General features: G+C 42.1%; 1 protein-coding gene across 3 annotated transcripts in view; it reads left to right on the top strand.

The window, feature by feature from the left end:
• Positions 1-13394: 13394 nt before the first annotated feature.
• The window catches only part of LOC134210334 (cell surface glycoprotein 1-like), a 233538-nt gene continuing 227464 nt past the window's right edge, over positions 13395-19468 (top strand). For all 3 annotated transcript variants that reach the window (XM_062686383.1, XM_062686381.1, XM_062686382.1), the window contains exon 1: positions 13395-13568. The gene's annotated coding sequence lies outside the window, so the exon portion shown is untranslated. The remainder of the gene's footprint in view (positions 13569-19468) is intronic.

Here is a 19468-nt window from a genome sequence, read left to right as displayed (position 1 = left end):
CCGGGCAGCTATACTAAGATGATACATGGGAAACGATTCCCCATGGGCCAGTACATGGGTTGTTGTATAATTGTACGTCCGGCACCGCCCTGGATGCAATTCGCTTCGGAAATCCGTTTCAAAGCTTCGGTCTTGCTGGTTTGATGGCTTTCAGCCCCAATAATTTCGGCCAAAGTCTATTATTGAAAGTTGATTTTTTTTTGACGCGATGGAAATTTTGTATCCTAACACAACCACGACTTACTTCGATCTCTTCAGAAAGAAAAAAGGAAGAAGAAAGAAGAAAAAGGAAGAAGGAATAAGAAAGAAGGGCGAAGGAAGAAGGAAAAAGGGAGAAGGAAGAAGGAAGCAAGAAGAAGGGTGAAAGAAGAAGGATGGAGGAAGAAGGAATAAGAGGGGAGGGAGAAGGAAGAAGGAAGAAGGAAGAAAGGAAGAAGAAAGAAGGATGAATGAAGAAAGACGAAGAAAGAAGTTCTCTGTTCTCAGTTCACTTTTCTTTTTTCACTTTTCATTTATCACTTCCTACTTCTCATTATTCACTGAGGCCTTACCATTCGTATAAACGAATGAATCTTATAAATGAAATTATCAATATTTAAGATTCACGATACGTATTTTTTTTTATATAAGGCATAACGAACAAATTAATTTGATTTTAAATTCGCTGATCGCTTTGATAGCCACCTAGTACGGAATCAAATAAGGCTTGTTGACGTTTAATCATCTTTCTCTTGCACGCGCACAGAAAGGATAGGATTTGTTTTCATCAAGAATCACTTCCGAAGCGTTTCCCGATGAAAACAAATTCTATCTTTCCCGTGCGATTGAAAGAGATGAATGATTAAACGTCAGCAAGCTCTATTGCATCACTTTCAAACGTTGATAACAATTTCCCTCGGATTTTTTTTTTTGTGAGATGACATGCTGAAGTGTTATTTACACTGCGTGGATTTCATTGCGAAATTTTCAGTAGTTTCGAAAATAACAAAGTTCAAGTTCTCAAAACCCATCTGTTTGGCTATTCTACCAGCGAGTACCAACCTCCACAGCCAGCGCTTAGCTTTATTTCGCAAATTGAACATCTTTTGGATGCTTGATTTGCCCAATCGTCACGAGAGAGAAGTGCAAAGTTGGAGGCATGCAGAATGGGCACTACCATCGATAATACCGTTGGCACCATGCATAGCAGTGGAGTGCGGTTGCAAGATTATCCACCAGGACCCACACAGTGAGGTTAAAACGCGGAGCAGGTCACTACAGATGAAAGCAGGCCATGAGTTTTGCAGCCAGCTCATCGTCGCGAAAGGTAGATGTCGACAATGCACAGGCAAGCAGACGCCAGCTACCATACGTCGCACCTGTCGTTAGCTTGCAATGAGTGCGTATCCATGCATAGAGTGCGAAGTCACTGGCTGTTGTTGGGAAGCTCTCTTAAGCTAAATCCTCCACTGGGGACTAACCGAGTTTACCGTGATTGAGGCATGAGCTCAACGATTAAGCTACGAGCTGAATGGTTCAAGGGCAATGATTTGCTCAATAACTTGGCTGTGCCTATTTAGAGAGTAGGAGGTTGAGGTTTTGAGCCTCTTCAAAACACGTGGATTATTTTTCGCAAACTTAGTATCAATTTGTCCATTTCGGAAACATGTGCTGTGCGAATGCGCAGCTAAGTTATTTAACAAAAAAAAAAGACTTTTCATACGGCCGAGTTACCGATATAAAATTAAAAAAGTATTCACTGGCACCAGCGACATAGTACGGATATTTGTATTTCTCGAAAACAAATAATAGTTATGCTATGTAAGTTGTGTTCCCTAAACATTCAGCACTTGCCAGTGCCCTAGATTTACAAATCTTCAGTTTTCTTCGAGGAGCGCTAACAAAAAAGCGTTTTCAAACCACCATCCGCTTGGCACATAGCCTGCCAAACGTGCGACAACTTTTCAAATTTAAAAGAGCAGAAGCTCTTCACAGCATGGCCTATTCAGAAATCCTCCCACTCATATCCACCACACCGACACGCAGAGCTTGGTTTGGTTGGTGCATCGAGAGGCTATTTCTGCCACACAGTCAGACCCGGTGGTCGATTGCAGTCTACCTACATGCAGACGCGGACCAACAGCAGGCGTGCAGGCGGCTCTGTTGGGGTGATGTTGACTGACTGAGTGCTTGCTTGAGGTCCACCAACAAACCCGCGAACACACCACACTTGTATGCTCTACGGAGGTACATAACGTGTATTAGCGAAATGCAAATGAAAACTAGTTGAGGAAACTTGCCAAGCTGCCTTCCGACGGCAGATTCGATGGGTGATTTTCAATGGAGAAAAGTGAAAATCTTTGTCTATTTGATCGCGTTTTTTAGCTCGATTGACAATAATTTTCCAACAGGGTTGCAAAAAAACTAAATTTTGAAGTGCAAATACGAACACTGCGGTAGGTGGAATCCCCACAATCCACAGTGGAGCCACCGCGGTGGGTACTGCACCATGCTATGTCGTTTGCTTCCATTATATGTGTGTATGGGAGCGTAGTGTGCCGACTATAAGCTGCGGTACTGCCACACGAGTTGGCCCCGTGCGCGCGAAGCTAACTAGTGGACCCCAGAGTCAAGTTTTTTTTCGCTTATTTTTCTACAATCCAATTTCATAACACACCAACAGAGGCAGCTTCGGGACGCTGGAAAGGAGGTTTTCCTTCGTAGTTGAGTTAGGGGCGCCTTGACATAAATAAGATTTAGGGTCAGTATTGCTCAACACGGAATTTCAAAATCTGACATTTCAAACAATAAACAATTAATTGAAGATTTTATTGAAACGATCATTAAAAGTTTAACTTAGACTGACTGTACATTAGAGTGATTCAAATTTTCTATTTTGTCGTGACATTTACTACACTCGTAAATCTCAAAACTGCGTAAAAACGACTTCACTTAAAATTGTTTTTCGTGGTTTTCACGTGTTTCCTAACCTTTAAAAAAAGACGCGTAAAAAACTTTCGAAAAAATCCGCGTAAATCCCGAAAATCGCGTAAAAAACGCGTAAATACCGACAGGTCTATCAACCTGTTTCAAATATGATGCATGCTCCTTGTGCTGCATTGAATAGAATGTGTATAAAGAATAACTTCTTGCTCATCCAAAAAAAACCTTGAGTAAGGCTTTTCGATCTACACGCGTAAACAAAGGTTTATCGACCTGTTTCAAATATTGTGCATGCTCCATGTGGTACATAGAATAGAATTTGTACATAGCATAACTTCTTGGCTATACAAAAAAATCTTTGAGTAAGGCCTTTAGATATACACGCGTCACCAAAGGTCTGTATCCCTGTTTCAAATATAGTGCATGCTCCTTATTGTAGATAGAATGGAATGTGTAAACTGGATAGTTTTTTTGTCTATCCAAGAAATTTCTGCAGCAAAGCTTTTCGATCTATACGCGTAAGCAAAGCTCTGTCGACCTGTTTTAAATATATTGCATGTTTCTTGTGGTACATGGAATAAATTGAGAGATGCGCGTGAAAATAGTCAAGTGAATAACGTCCCGAGTCAGGGACGTTGTACGGGTCGAACAGGAGAGCGACATCGGCCCTCGGCCCTGAGACCGACTACCACAGCAGCTGCTGGGCAGATGCACAGTGGTTAAGATTCAACTGTGTTACTTGCATGGCTTTTTCTTGTTTTCCTCTCCGAAGGGACGCGGAAGTCAACCCATAACGTGATTACAAGAATGCTTTTTGCTGCCACAGATTGCCACTTTGGTGCCTTATCGCAATCCTGCGCCTTGTGCCCTTCCTAACCACAGTGACGACACATTTTGCTACGGCCTGGGCCCTTACAGTCGTAGGACTTATGTCCTGACTCTAAGCACCAATAGTACCTGTCCACTGAAGGTGACTGAAGTTTGTTTATTGGGAATACTGACCAGACTACTTCAACTTCTCTCGCTTCATGGCCTGGGGTAGGCTAGCTGCGTGCCATAGGGACAACCATAGGGACGACGTCGTCCACGTTCGTGACCTCGTCCAGTTGCTTGCACTGGAAGGTCACTTCCGTCCCCAACGTCCTCACCTCGGCGCCATCAACCAGAATCTCTTGGGCCAGCCGTCCCGCTAGCTTGTGCTCCACATTTCAGCACCAAGATCATTTCACCGGTCTTGGTGCGTCTGACGCCTCGCGCGTCCCGCCCTAGCGCCGAATAGATTCGGTCGCCCGCATCGACGTCGGCGTACTTATTCTTCTATTCTGTCTTTAACTTTCTTTGCGGGTCGAGCTGCGCTCAACTTCCACTTTGAGCTACTGACCAGCTGCCAGGGATTTTCGCACTCTTGTACCGATGACACCGGCCGGTTGATAACCTCTTGCCCGGTGACTTCCGTCTGGTTGGTTCCTTTCGCTTTTATGGGTCGAGAAGTCGACTTTCTTTGGTCAACGCCCTTCGGGCTCCACTACTTCCCGATCTGCTCCGTCAAGACGACGTTTGGCTTTTATGGTGGCCTACTGTTTGGCTTTGCTCTGAGCACCTTCGCCGGTTTGCTGCCTGAGCCGTTTTTGGTTAGGCGCAGTCTTTTCCTCGTTGGCCGTCAGGGCAAAATCAATCGCCTCTTGGGCCAAAGTCGCTCTTCCAAGGAAGGAGAAGGCCTTGGTTGTGGCACCTTTGTCGGCCTTCTCGCTTCCCTGGGGTGGCTGATAAAAGCGTCCTGTTCTTGTTGACTGTCAGTTCCTTTTTGATATTCTGCCTTTCGCTTGCGAACTCGATAATGTTTTCGAGTTGCTCTACGACCACCCACATGCCAGGTAGTGGCCTACATATTGTACCCAAATTGCAAAGTCTAGATTTTAGACACTATATGTTCCATAGAAGAGCTAAGGCGAAGACGAGTGTATCCAAACGAACTCTCAATTAATGTAGCCAAAAGAACATGACGTCACGATTGTAATCCAAGCAATGGAATGTGTAACGGCAAATTCGCGTGGTACACTTCTCCCTTTGAACTTCTCTCTTTTTGGTTCTCTTTTCTCACATCTCACATATTGCTTTTTATTTCTCACACCTCACTTCTCATAGCTCATACCTCACTTCTCACATCGTACATCTCACTTCTTGTATTGAATTTCTTACTTCTCAATACAGTAATATCCCGATTTTATCACCCCCCCCCTGGTGAATTTTGGGGTGATAAAAATATTTTTATTTTTTTAATTCATTTCACAAATATAAATCAGTTTATGCCTTGGAAACGTAAAATGCGTGATTGGCATCCGTTATTTCTTGTTGAAAATGCTTAAAAATTCTTTAAAGGTACTAAATGATTTATAATGATCCACAGGCGGGAAAGTTTTTTCATGAAAATCAATGTTGTTTGCGGTATTATTCACAAAAATAAAAAGAACGACCAAATATTTGGGGTGACAAAATCGGGTCGAAAACGTGATAAAATCGGAAGGTGATAGAATCGGGTCGAAAATGTGACGAAATTGGGGGTAGACAGAATCGGGGAGTGACAAAATCGGGTCGACACTGTATCACTTCTCATTTGTCGCTTTTCACTTCTCGGCTCTCACTTGTCACTTCTCGTTTCTCACATCTCGCTTCTCACATCTTACATCTCACTTCTCGTTTCTCACTTCTCACTTTTCACATCTCATTTCTCACTTTTCACTATTCACTTCTCGCTTCTCGCTTCTCACTTCTCACTTCTCACTTCACACTCACTTCTCACTTCACACCATTTCTCCCATCTAACTTCACCCTTCTTGCCTTCACTTCTCACATCTCACTGCTTTTCATTTCTTGCTCCTCACCTCTCACATCTCACTTCTCACAACTCACTTCTCTCCATTCACTTCTTGCTTCTTACTAAGCTTCTTGCTTCTCACATCTTACATCTCACTTCTCATATCGAATATCTCACTTCTCACTTGTAGCTTCTCATTTCTCGGCTCTCACTTATCACTTCTCATTTCTCACTTCTCACCTCTTACTTCTCATTTCCCGCTTCTCACTTCTTACTCCTCACTTCTCGCTTCCCACTTCTTACTTCTCACTTCTCGCTTCTTATTTCTCAATTCTTATTTCTCATTTCTACCTTCTCACTTCTTCTTATTTCTCACTTCTCACATCTCACATATTACTTCTCACTTCTAATTCCTCACATCTCACTTTCCATTATTTATTTCTCATTTTTCCTTACTTCACCCTTTCCAAATCTCACACCTCACTTCTCGCTATCGTTTTCTCACTTCTCATTTCTCCCTTCCTATCTCTCACTTCTCATTTTCCGCTTCTCACTTCGCACATCTTACTCATCAATCATCCTTCACTTTTTACTTCTCCTTTCCCGCTTCTCGTTTTACACCTCTCGTTACTCATTTCTCAGTTCTTACTTCTCACTATTCAATTCTTACTCCTCACCTCTCACTTTACACTACTTACTTCACTCTTCTCATTTTTCATTTCGTACTTCTTACTTCTATCTTCTCGGTTTTCACTTCTCACATCTTAAATCTCAGTCATCGTATCTAATTTCTCATTTGTTGCTTCTCACCTATCCATCTAATTTCTCACTTATGGCTTTTCACATCTCTTTTCCCGCTTCTCACTTATCACTTTTCGCTTTTCACATCTCACTCATCTTTTAGGCACTTATCTTGATCCGATCGTTCCGATCCGATCCGGATCCGATCTTGTTTCTTATTGAAAATTGGCCAAATCGGGATATGGGATCAAAAGTTATGGCCAAAATACGATTTCTATACAAAAAAAAACACGTCAAGAAAATCTCACTGAAGTCTTTTTAGTATATATAAGGCACGAGAAAGGCACAAACACCGCTAGGTGGATGAATCAGAATTTTTCATTATAACATTGTTTAGAAAGCCAAATCGCTTCGCAACAACAACATTGACTTTCAGCTTTGAAAGCATCAGAACGTCGGCTCAGAAGGCACGTTCCCCTCAATTTGGGAGTAGTATAGGCTGAACGTCAAAGACGAAACAAAGAGTACACTGTGAAAAACGCATATTGCGAATCCGTGTAGGTGACAATTTATTGAAGTAAAAACATATTCTTAACCCGAAGCCGAAGGCGAACGTCAAAGACGAAACACAGAGTACACTGTGAAAAACGCGTAATACGAATTCATTTCATTTTTTCATTTATTTAGTCTACATCTAAATAGATAACACTGAATCAACAATTTGACGCCACAATACACGGTTCGAGGCCGCATCTCTCCATCCTCGAATACGCCCCAAGCTCGCCAAGTCATTTTGCACCTGGTCTGCCCATCTCGCTCGCTGCGCTCCACGCCGTTTCGTACCTGCCGGATTGGAAGGCAAAACCATCTTTGCAAGGTTGCTGTCCGGAATTCTTGCAACATGCCCTGCCCATCGTACTCTGCCAGCATTAGCTACCTTCTGGAAGCAGGGTTCGCCATAGAGCTGGGCGAGCTCGTGGTTCATCCTTCGCATCCACACACCGTCTTCTTGCACACCGCCAAAGATGGTCCCAACCACCCGTCTCTCGAATATTCTGAGTGCTTGCAAGTCCTCCTCGAGCATTGTCCACCCAAGCAACACCGCTTGTTTCTCAGTGAGTAACATCAACTGTGGTGTGACTTACTAAAGGTCTAAGTTATGCACAACGCGTCGTATTTGGAACTCCTTTGTGACACAAAAAGCGCAAGAGGTGGAGCCTATTTGCAACATCTTGCGGGTACAATGAAAATAAAAACACAAAAACCATCCGGTAATCGAACCATAGACCTTGAGATTTGTAACTTTTTACTATAACCATCACACCATCAATGCTTTTCGGAGATTCTACAAGTCCACTACATAAACAACAAAGTCATTTGTAACTTCATTGTGCCTTATACGGAACATGGAGGGGATTGTCAAAAATAAATTACTACCAGCTGAGCTCAAAGTGCTTTACAACATATCAGAAACATTATCGTAACAGCAATGAACCAAAGAGTTATTAATACTGCAACTTATCTGTTTTGTTTCTGATATGAAACACATTGAATTCCAAATCACCCAAGACTCAGATGCATGGCATATTGCAACGCCACTTAAACGGAAATGAAACATTGTGTGTTTCTGCAACTGGAAAGTGGCATCAATGTGACTCGATGTATTTTCAGTGTCTTTAATGCAATTTATTAGGAACAAACAGCTCCTTGAAAGATGTTGCGCGTGCTGCTTGGGCCATGTTTCATGTCCATAGAGGACAACCGGTCTTATTAGCGTCTTGTACATGACACATATTTGGTGCGGTGGCGAATCTTTTTTGACCGCAGTTTCTTCTGGAGCCCGTAGTAGGCCCGACTTCCATAGATGATGCGCCTTCGTATTTCACGACTAACATTGTTATCAGCCGAAATTTTAGCAAGGTTAGCAAGGATCCGAGGTAGACGAATTCCTCGACCACCTCGAAGGTATCCCCGTCTATCGTAACACTGCTTCCCAGGCGGGCCCTGTCGCGCTCGGTTCCGCCCACAAGCATGTACTTTGTCTTCGAGGCATTCACCACCAGTCCAACTTTTGTTACTTCACGTTTCAGGCGGGTGTACAGTTCTGCTACCTTTGCAAATGTTCGGCCGACAATGTCCATGTCATCCGAGAAACAAATAAATTGACTGGATCTGTTGAAAACCGTACCCCGGCTGTTACACCCGGCTCTCCGCATGACACCTTCCAGCGCAATGTTGAACAATAGGCACTAAAGTCCATCACCTTGTCTTAGTCCCCGGCGCGATTCGAACAAACTGGAGTGTTCGCCCGAAATCTTCACACAGTTTTGCACACCATCCACCGTTGCTTTGATCAGTCTGGTAAGCTTCCCAGGGAAGCTGTTCTCGTCCATAATTTTCCATAGCTCTACGCGGTCTATACTGTCGTATGCCGTCTTGAAATCAACGAACAGATGATGCGTTGGGACCTGGTATTCACGGCATTTTTGAAGGATTAGCCGTACAGTAAAGATCTGGTCCGTTGTCGAGCGGCCGTCAATGAAGCCGGCTTGATAACTTCCCACGAACTCATTCACTAATGGTGACAGACGACGGAAGATGATCTGGGATATCACTTTGTAGGCGGCATTAAGGATGGTGATCGCTCGAAAGTTCTCACACTCCAGTTTGTCGCCTTTCTTGTAGATGGGGCATATAACCCCTTCCTTAAACTCCTCCGGTAGCTGTTCAGTTTCCCAGATTCTGACTATCAATTTGTGCAGGCAAGTAGCTAGCTTTCCCGGACCCATCTTGATGAGCTCAGCTCCGATACCATCCTTACCAGCTGCTTTATTGGTCTTTAGCTGTTGGATGGCATCCTTAACTTCCCTTAAGGTGGGGGCTGGTTGGCTTCCATTGTCCGCTGAACTAACGTAGTCATCTCCTCCGCTGCCTTGATTTTCACTGCCTGTACTCTCAGCGCCATTCAAAGGTTCCTCGTAGTGCTGCTTCCACCTTTCGATCAACACACGTTCGTCCGTCAAGATGCTCCCATCTTTATCCCGGCACATTTCGGCTCGCGGCACGAAGCCTTTGCGGGATGCGTTGAGCTTCTGGTAGAACTTGCGTGTTTCTTGAGAACGGCACAGCTGTTCCATCTTCTCGAACTCCGCTTCTTTATAGCGGCGTTTCTTCTTCTGAAAGAAGCGGGTCTGCTGTCTCCGCTTCCGTCTATAACGTTCCACGTTCTGCCCAGTACCTTGCTGCAGCGCGACCGCCCGCGCTGCGTCCTTCTCATCCAGAATCTGTCTGCACTCTTCGTCGAACCAATCGTTCCGTCGACTTCGTCCCACATACCCGATGTTGTTCTCCGCTGCGTCGTTAATGGCTGCTTTGACTGTATTCCAGCAGTCCTCAAGAGGGGCCCAAATTCCCAGCTCGTGTGTGTTGCCGCAGCTCTGGTAGATGGTATGATTACCTCTAAACGTTCGCACCATTGATCCCTTCCAACAAACCTCCTGCAGCGCTACGATGCCGAATCCACGGTCATTGAGTACATCGGCGAGTATGCGTGTGTTCCCGATGAAGTTGAGAGATTTGCAGTTCCACGAACCGAGTTTCCAATCGCTAGTCCCTTTTCGTCGCGGTGGTCTTCGCCGATGGTTCCGGTCCGTACTCTCTTGCTGATTGTTCGTTGCTTATGTTTTTTTGGCAGGCTTGCAGGGCCTGACACCAAACCTCCTAAATTTCCGGAGGACCATTCCTCCTTATTCCCGGTGGACCATGGTGCACAGTTTCACTTAGAGTCCCTCGCTGGCACTCGGACGATGATCAGCCACCCCTAACATGGTGAACAGACGCTGTTGTGAGCCGATCCTGACATGGAGAACAGACGCTCAGTAAGATTTGCACCTCCGGAGAGGAGCAACCCCCCCCCCCCCCTGTCAGCATACGCCCATAGTTCCCACCGGGGTTGGTTACCCGATCTTCCCTAATGTTGCTCGTATCCCGGCCAGCACCACGGGGAGGTAGGGATAGGAGTAGCTGGGTAAGAGGCTAAGGACCGCTAGATGGGGTCTATTTTATTCCTTCAGGAACGCGTAGTACCAATGGTACTCTTTACTCAGCATTTGCCATGCCCGATGCGAATGCGTATAGGGACAATTTGTTGAAGTAAAAACAAAGTCTTAACCCCATCCTTATTAGTTCTAAAGTTGAGATTGAACAAGAGTAGCCAAAGACGAACGTCAAAAATGAAACACAGAGTACCCTGTGAAAACGCATAATGCGAATCCATCATCTTCTTCTTATTGGCCTTACATCCCCACACTGGGACAGAGCCGCTTCGCAGCTTAGTGTTCATTAAGCACTTCCACAGTTATTAACTGCGAGGTTTCTAACCCTAGCAGCACAATTAACGTTGATTTGGTTGAAATAACTCATATATGACCAAATTTAGTCGTATTTGAGTATAATAGACTGATTTACAACATGTGTGTTGCTCGGGAAGCCAAGTTACCATTTGTGCATTCTCGTATATCATGAGGCTAGCACGATGATACTTTTATGCCCAGGGAAGTCGAGACAATTTCCAATCCGAAAATTGCCTAGACTGGCACCGGAATCGAACGCAGCCACCCTCAGCATGGTCTTGCTTTGTAGCCGCGCGTCTTACCGTACGGCTAAGGAGGGCCCCTAATGCGAATCTTTATAGGTGATAATTTGTTGAAATAAAAACAAATTCTTAACCCCATTCTTATTACCCCTAAAGTTGAGATTAAACAAGAGTAGCCGAAGACGAACGTTAAAGACGAAACACAGAGTACACTGTGAAAAACGCACAATGCGAACCCATATAGATGACAAACACAAAGTACATTGTAAAAAACTCATAATGCGAATCCAAATAGGTGACAATTTGTTGAAACACTAAGTAAAACACATATTCATAACCCCACCCTTATTTAACCTCAAGTTGAGATTGAATAAGAGTAGCCGATTATCTCGGAGAAGCAAAAAGTCAACTACGCCATAGCTCCGGTTAGCGCAGCGAAGGGCATGAAGGGGGCCCTGGTGTTTCACAGGCTCCGTTTGCGGCTAGGTTCTTATTAGACCCCCTAACCATTCATTCGTAGGCACAGTAAATATAAAGCCGCCTCACACCGAGAATTAGGGGTCACCTCCTGTATGGTGGGCTTTTACCACTGGAACAGGCAATCCGTAATGTTATTCTTAGCCAGATAACCAGCTGCCGACACCAAACGGCTATCTAGGCTGTTCGTGGAGAGAAGTTGACATTGACTTTACGTCAACTCTCAATGTGGCCGAGCAGCCAAAAATGGATGAATCAGAATTTTTCATTATAACATTGTTTAGAAAGCCAAATCGTTTCGCAACAACAACATTGACTTTCAGCTTTGAAAGTATTCTCTGAAGTCAAAGCGCGGTCCAGGAAAGAGAAAAATGAGATAGTCGCGTTTTCAAGGGCACTTGTCAAGGGTCAAAGAACGCACAACTGTCATTTTTATTATTTCATGATTTCTGCGACGCAGCAAAGCTCAGGATCATAGGTGCGTAACTTATATTGATCGATTTCTCTTAGTCGATGTTTTCTTCTCATCTATGAAGCGAATTTCAGCAGTTTGCCGTAGATTTTTTGGATCGGGGTTATAGACGATTGCACGAGCCAAAAACTCCATATAAAAATATGTAAACATTGCCCTCATGAAACTTCACTCGCATTTGAATACGGGTAAAAAAAATTGTCATAGGACGTCATGATGCAATTGTTCAAAAATGATGGTTGTCTCCTGCTCCAACTGATCAATTCCTTCTAGACTAAACATCTCCAGAACTCCATACAAACTTTGGTTCTGGATTGCCCTGTTCCAACGCAGCTTTTCAATCCAATACCAAAGTTGAGAAATTGATCGGTATCAAAAATTTCTGTTTAATTACTGCACTAGATTGTGCTTAAGATGCAATAAAAAATTAACCAAAGTTTGGGGTCCCTAATGAACGAAGCAGAAGTATGTACGAGACATCGGAGACGGCCTCTTTGTTGAGGTTGATATTCGTATCTATAAAGTTACAAACATGTGATGGAATTAAATGGGATAGTACTAACTCATCTTATGACAAGTGATTCGGTATGAAATAAGAACTAAATGCTGCAAATGCTCTGCGGCATGCTTCAACAGTTCAAAGTGAATGTGCAGCCCATTAGAGTAGACTACAAACAATTGGAGCTCCAGAACAATTTGGAGTGCCTAGAACAATTGCGCGGGGCAAAACTTAATTATAAATAATACTCTTTAACTCTGTATGGACAAAAACAATGAAATTCAATTCCATATCAGGTGTAGTTTACCTGGAAAACAAAAAGAACAAAACTCCAGGAAAATTTGGAGAACCTAGAATATCTGTAGGAACATTTGCTGTAACATGCCAGTTAATTTTTCTGAGATTGTTTGAAGCTTAATTCTCGAAAAAAAAACAATAAAAATCAATTGAAGTACAACGAAAATACTGAAGAAACATAAAAGCAGTGCCGAGTTGATAACACACGTAAGTAAGGCAATTAATGTCTTGCGTCTTGGATTTTGAAACCCCGTTCCCTTTTTTTCAAAATTTATTTCACTAGAGACCCCAAACTTCAGTTAATTTTTGGTTTTATCTTGAAGCGAGAATTTTTTTCATTATTTGTGACGCAATGGGATCCCTGAACCATTTGTCGAAAAAAGTATGGAACACATTGACTTTCCCTCGAATTAAACTCAACAAGCCACAACGCCCTAAAACTGCCTCTGTCGAATCCAGCCAGCACCGCGCGGTCCGGGGTCTGCCGGTTCGTGTGCTGCGCGTCTCGCGCAAGTCTCAAGCGCGCTGCAGAAACCATCCGATCGGAGCAGCAGCGGTCGTTCGTGCGCACCAGCCCAATCAGTTCCAAAGTAACGTTCGTGGGGTGAAGACCGAAGCTTTCGATTGGTTCCGTTTTTATCGTTTTGTGCTCTTTGAAGTTTCCATAAAGTTGCGTTTGCAAATCGGGCGCGCGCACGCGTACGTTGGCTGTGTACAAGAAGTTCCAGAACGTTGCAGTCCCCCCCGAGAGGTACGTGCGGAGTTGTGGTGCAGTGTCATTGAATCGGCGCGAGTTTCGTTGTTGCCGGGCTGGTGCAAGTTCCACCGGAGAAGATTACGGGAATTTATTTTCCGCGGAGGCTTAGATTGAATACTAATGAGTGTCCGAGTCTTGTAGTGCGCATAAGAGGGTTTGGGGTCTACCGTTCTCGATTGGTTGCGATCATCGTACGTGCGACGCTCTCTCGCAGGGAAAACGGGACGGGTTTGCGTAATGTGTGCAATGGTCGTGGTCGTGGGTTTCAGATCCAAACAGGTTACAATGTACAAAAAGTGGTTACAAACGATGATGGTCTGGTCAGTCACTTTATCGTGCTGTCGGTTGGTCGTGAGGTTATAGAACAAGTGCCAGCGGTTGTGATTGCGAAGGAAGAGCAAGAGCAAGATGAAGGCCAGTGCCCGCCCGGAAGGTTCAGTGAACAGAGTAACGAGCGAAAAGAGATCGTTTTTGTCGCGAGTGAAGATAGTTCTTCGACGACATTCTTTCGGAAATTGAAGTGCGGTGATGGAAAGGGGGACGATGGATACGCGCTTGGAAGTGCATAGCAACGATAATATTGCTTGTGCGAATTGAGTATGGAGAAAACTTCGGAGCTCTTAAAGACTGATAAAATGTTGAGCCATTAAATGATTTATAAAAAAAACACTTTTTTTTAACAAATGCTTCAACAAAATATTACGAATATGTATTAAGTGTAAAGTCCAAGATTTATCAAAAAACATAATTGATTTTCTTACAATAATTGCCTCTCCGAGACATTTTGCATGCTATTATAACAAAATAAATTGATAGTATACGGAGATCTTCTTGAAATGCTTGTTTTGTAAACCCCTAAAAGAGATATTGGAACACAATTACTAGAGATTTAATTTTCTGAATATAATTTATTTTTCGTCTAATAATTTGACAAGCAAATTTTTAGAAAAATGCTGAAGAATTCGAGTATGTAATGAATTAAAAAATCATTTTCGGTAATGACAAAAAATATACTTAAATCTGTTCGATACATCAACTTAGGTTGATACTTAACGAAATAAGATATTTGAGAGCATTTCCAGTTTGAACCAAAAAGGGGATGAAACATTTTTGAAAAGAGATAACAGCCCTTTTGGTTAGAAGTGCAGACTTTGAGGCCTATACTTCGAGGAATTCTTGGTTGACCCGAAATGGAATGTTTTTTGAAGTTGTATCCAATTTGGTTCTATGGATCAAAGAGGGCATGCATGCATAGTAATAAGAGTCCTTTCGTTAAGCATGTAGGCCTTAAGGCCTATATTCCAGGAAACTGTTGGATAACCTGCAATGGTACAATAATTGAATGCAAATGTTGTAATGACTTTTAAATGTCAATAATGTTTGAAATTCTTTTTACGTCATGTGGCGTAACAGCCTCTTATAAAATAAAATGGCGTATAAAAAAGGGTAGAGATTTGAGTGTAACAACTTGAAAAAGTGTTTTACCAAATAGCCCTCCTAGCAACATAGCCGGATTTATTATTGTTTTATAGCACACTTGGAGAGTAAATCGCTATCAGAACGTTTGAAAACCATAATTGTTACTTGGGAAACAAAATCTGAGCCAACATTTTTTAGATCCTTCCATAAACAGTATGCATCTGTCCTAAATTTTAGCGTTTAGGGAAGCATCTATCCCGTCTTGAAAAAAAAAATGCCTATTTTTATTCCAAAAGCCTCTTTCTTTCTCATAGCTCAAAATTATGCGAAATGTCCGTTATGCGGAAAGACCCTTACTTTTGTTTTGGCTCAAAATTATGCCAAATTTCCATTTTGTCAAACATTCATTATTCCAAATAATCGTTCTGCCAAATGGCCTTTATGACTAATAGTTTTATGGCAAATGACTTCATGCCAAATGACCTAGATTGCGTGTAAATTTAGAAAAATTAAACGGGAGATTGCCAGATGATGTGTCAAGTTTACTGCCAATTGTCGTTATTCATACCGTTTTGATAAATACTTTACTTCAAACACCTCATTAGCATATACAAAATGAGAATCCATACCCTTTTTACCAGTCTTGAATGCACCCATAATGCAATCAATTTCCAAAACAGCGACGAGTTTCTGAAAATATTCACATTAAATGAAATATTTACAAAAAAAAATCGTTATGTGAGACTGTTCAATATTTCCAGAAATTGAGCTTTAAAAATTGTATGCGATTTTTACCACAACTGATGATTCTAACTTTAGGTGCAGATTTCAATGAGTTGACTCTTAACTAGCAAGATGCAAGTGTTTTAACAGCTTTAAAGTTTGCTCCACAGATAACTCAGAAAAAGAAGGATCCGATCATAATTTTGATTTTCCTCAACTTATTTTAAAAATCAGACATTTGCATCTAATTTTCGTAATACATAAACAGCATATGTTTCACTACTGTGCTGCAACTTTCCAGAAAAAAAGCAATCGTTGCTCATGTGCCTTCAAATATAACACTTTTGCAAATTAAAAAACGCAAGGGTTGGAGTCTATGAAAGCATCCTTCGAATGCAATACAATTGCAATAATGCAACAACATCACCGGAAACAATTATGTGAGTTGTCAAAACATTGAGCGATGCTCACTCAAAAATGAAGATTCTCCCAACTTTTATGTAACATACTTTATACATCAATTTACGTTTATACCCATAGTTTATAGGTACGCATGCATGTTGCAATGTTGCATGATACAAAATATGCAACTTAAGGACAATCCTCACGGAATCCAAATTTAAAATTATTCGCGTTTTCAAGAGCACACCATTCAATACGGAAGCAACGCACATTGCGTCGCAGCAGGCGTGAAATTATAAAAATGACAGTTGTGCGTTGCTTCCGTATTGAATGGTGTGCCCTTGACAACGCGAGTTCTTTTAAATTTGGATTCTGTGAGGATTGTCCATGTATGCAACATGCAGTGCTGCATTCTTCTGGTTGTTTTTTTTTTTCAACTGTCAAACACGTGTTGCATTGCAATGTATAAATTAAACATTGATCCTAATTCGAATATTTTTGACATTTTCATGCTCCTTTTTTGAGCTTTAAAGTTCTTTTTAGAGGATGTTGCGCGTGCTGCTCGGATGTTCCATACTCTAAACATTTGTGTTACAAAAAAAAAACAAAGCATAGGGGAAGTGCACCGGTTTTGGCCAACTTAGTGCCTAATTTGGCCAACCCTGGAAAATACATATTTTTCCAAAATAATCGATCAGTTTAAAGCAGCGTTGAACCGTGAGGGATATATCTTTTGATGGAACTAATAAAACCCTCGCGAATTCCTTAATTTTTGGAGTTATTCGCAAAATTGGCCAAATTAGGAACATGGCCAAAACCGGTACAGTTCCCCCATTTGCTATTTTTTTTTCATGTGAAATCCATACTACTTTCCATCACCGAGCTCAAATGGATGTAAAATCGTGCGTATTCTTTGCCAAATTTCAACAAATTTGTCCAAAATAGAAGTGGTTGAGGCGATACAGTATCGGCAAGAGTTCAATTTATTTCGAAATCCACATCTCATTCATTATTGCCACGAGCCAGAACTTCAGACAAACGTTGTATGCTGTACCAACGCCAAAAGCCGAAGACGACGACGACGACCAACAGCAACAACGTCGTTCAATTCATCCACGCCCGTAAGAGCTGCTCGATATTTTCCCGGGCACGGTGGATCATCACATCACCGGAAGCGAAAGAGCATAAGGTAAGACTAGGTACATTATAATTATGCAGTTTGAGGGTTTTACCGCTTGCGCCCTGTACCGTGGCTGTTAGGTGTCCATCGGTCTTCCCCAGTTCGCCATTGCATTGCCGTTTACTTCCTGCCACGCTGATCGACTGGCATTGATAAAGCAACAACGGCTCCAAACTTACAGCTCTGAGCTGAGGCGATTGGGGATCTAGTTTTTGCCTTTCTCGTCCGCGAAGGTGGTGGTGGGTTTACATTGGCAGCAATTACGTGTCATCAATAAAGTCATATCACAAATGCAGAATGTCTTGCACCCATCGATTTTGTTTGGTTATTTGGAGTTTGAGTTTATTAGTTCCATAATTGTTGACCTTGATCATCAAAAATGATTTCTTCCATCTTCCTTCTTCTATATTCCTTCTTCTTTCTTCCTTCTTCCTTCTTCTTTCTTCCTTCCTCCTTCTTCCTTCTTCCTTCTTTCTTCTTTCTTCTTCTTTGTTCCTTTTTTCTTCTTCTTTCTTCCTTCTACCTTCTTCTTTCTTCCGTTTTCATCCTTCTTTCTCCCGTCTTCCTTCTTTCCTCTACTTCTTCTTTTCTTCTTCCTTCTTCTTTTCTTCTTCCTTCTTCTTTTTTCCTTCTTCGTTCATCCTTCTTCGTTCTTCCTTCTTCCTTCTTCCTTCTTCCTTTTTCCTTCTTCTTTCTTCCTTCTTCTTTCTTTCTTCTTCCTTCTTCCTCCTATCTTCTTCCTTCTTCCTTCCTTCATCCTTCTTGCTTCGTCCTCCTTTTTCCTATTTTCTTCCGTTCAACTTCTTTCTCACTTCGCACTACTCACTGCTCACTCCCCAGTTCTCATTCGGCCTAATGGCCATTCGGCTTAACGGCCTTCGGCCTTATGACCCAGCATCCAGACAAACAGACGTAACACTACACTGATAATAATTGTGTGGTAAAATCATCCATACAAACATGTTTATTACTACTATGCATCAAATTAGTAGCCCTAACCATGATGCTTTTCCAAACAACCACAATATAGTCGTCATAACTATGTATTGGTTACTATTTGTACTATTGTGCATGGTAACTTTAACTGTGCAAAGTTTTTGCGAAAAATAAGTTTTCTCTTTACTTCCATATTGGAATTTTGGCAGTATCAGGCAAAGCGGATCGTTTTGAATTCCAGACGATAATCAGATTTTGGACGGTGTAAATAGGAACAAGCAATGAACCATACAGGTGAGTTAACAGAATAAATGCCTGAAAATATTGATCCTCAAATTTTAACATCGCTATCCCGGTTTTTGCAGGAAATTTTGTAAGAAGGTTGCTTTTTCGCTGCAACATCGGCATAGAGCATTTGGGAGTCACCGCTTTCCAATCACCCACTAAAAATGGTTTACAGACTTCTTCCGAAGCTTTCGTCGGTTTAAAACCAAATGAACGAATACTGTTGCTGCCGCTGAAAATCTCGCTTCCCAGGATCACAACAGTTCGTTCTGCTGCAGCGCAAATTGGATTAAGCCTCTCTCCATCCAGAGTGTAACTCCAGGTAGTCCTTTCCAGCAAATTTTAGTAAAATGAATGTGAAAAAACCATCGTGCATCGCTAATAAACACAAATCAGACCCAAAATTTGTTTATTTATTTTTCGATTATACCAGCATAATGCATAGTAAACCGCATAACATATTCGCAGTAAAATCTACTATGCGCAACGCCGCCTGTACGTAGTAGAATTGACAATAGCATAGTCTAATCTATTACATCTCATCTATACATATCGCATAGTAAAATTTACAACAAACACGGTTGAAATAAATACAGGCTGCGTTCTGCACAAATCAAGTGGTAAAATGTTTTTAATTTTACCCTCAATATGGTAGACGTTACTATGCCGTTGCTTTCAGTGTAGTGTTCTCGAAACCGACAGTTTCCAAAAACTTAAACAAACTCGCAGATCGTAGATTTTAAGCGTTGTATTGATTTGCTCGTATGTTAAATTTTCCCTGTTGGGGATCCAATTATAGTCTTAACGATAGTATGCATAGTTTAATTCAGTAGGGATTATCTCAGTTTACTATTTACTCACGTTTAGTTTCTCCTCTGTTTGTTTCTTCCGGGAAACGGTCGCGTACGGTATCGTGCTATACCTGAATATGGCTATGTGCATGATAATA

The sequence above is a fragment of the Armigeres subalbatus genome, chromosome 2 (assembly GCF_024139115.2).
Source record: "Armigeres subalbatus isolate Guangzhou_Male chromosome 2, GZ_Asu_2, whole genome shotgun sequence".
Taxonomy (NCBI): Eukaryota; Metazoa; Arthropoda; class Insecta; order Diptera; family Culicidae; genus Armigeres; species Armigeres subalbatus.
The sequence above is the reverse complement of the archived record's forward strand: the minus strand, read 5'-3'. Positions and strand labels throughout refer to the sequence as shown.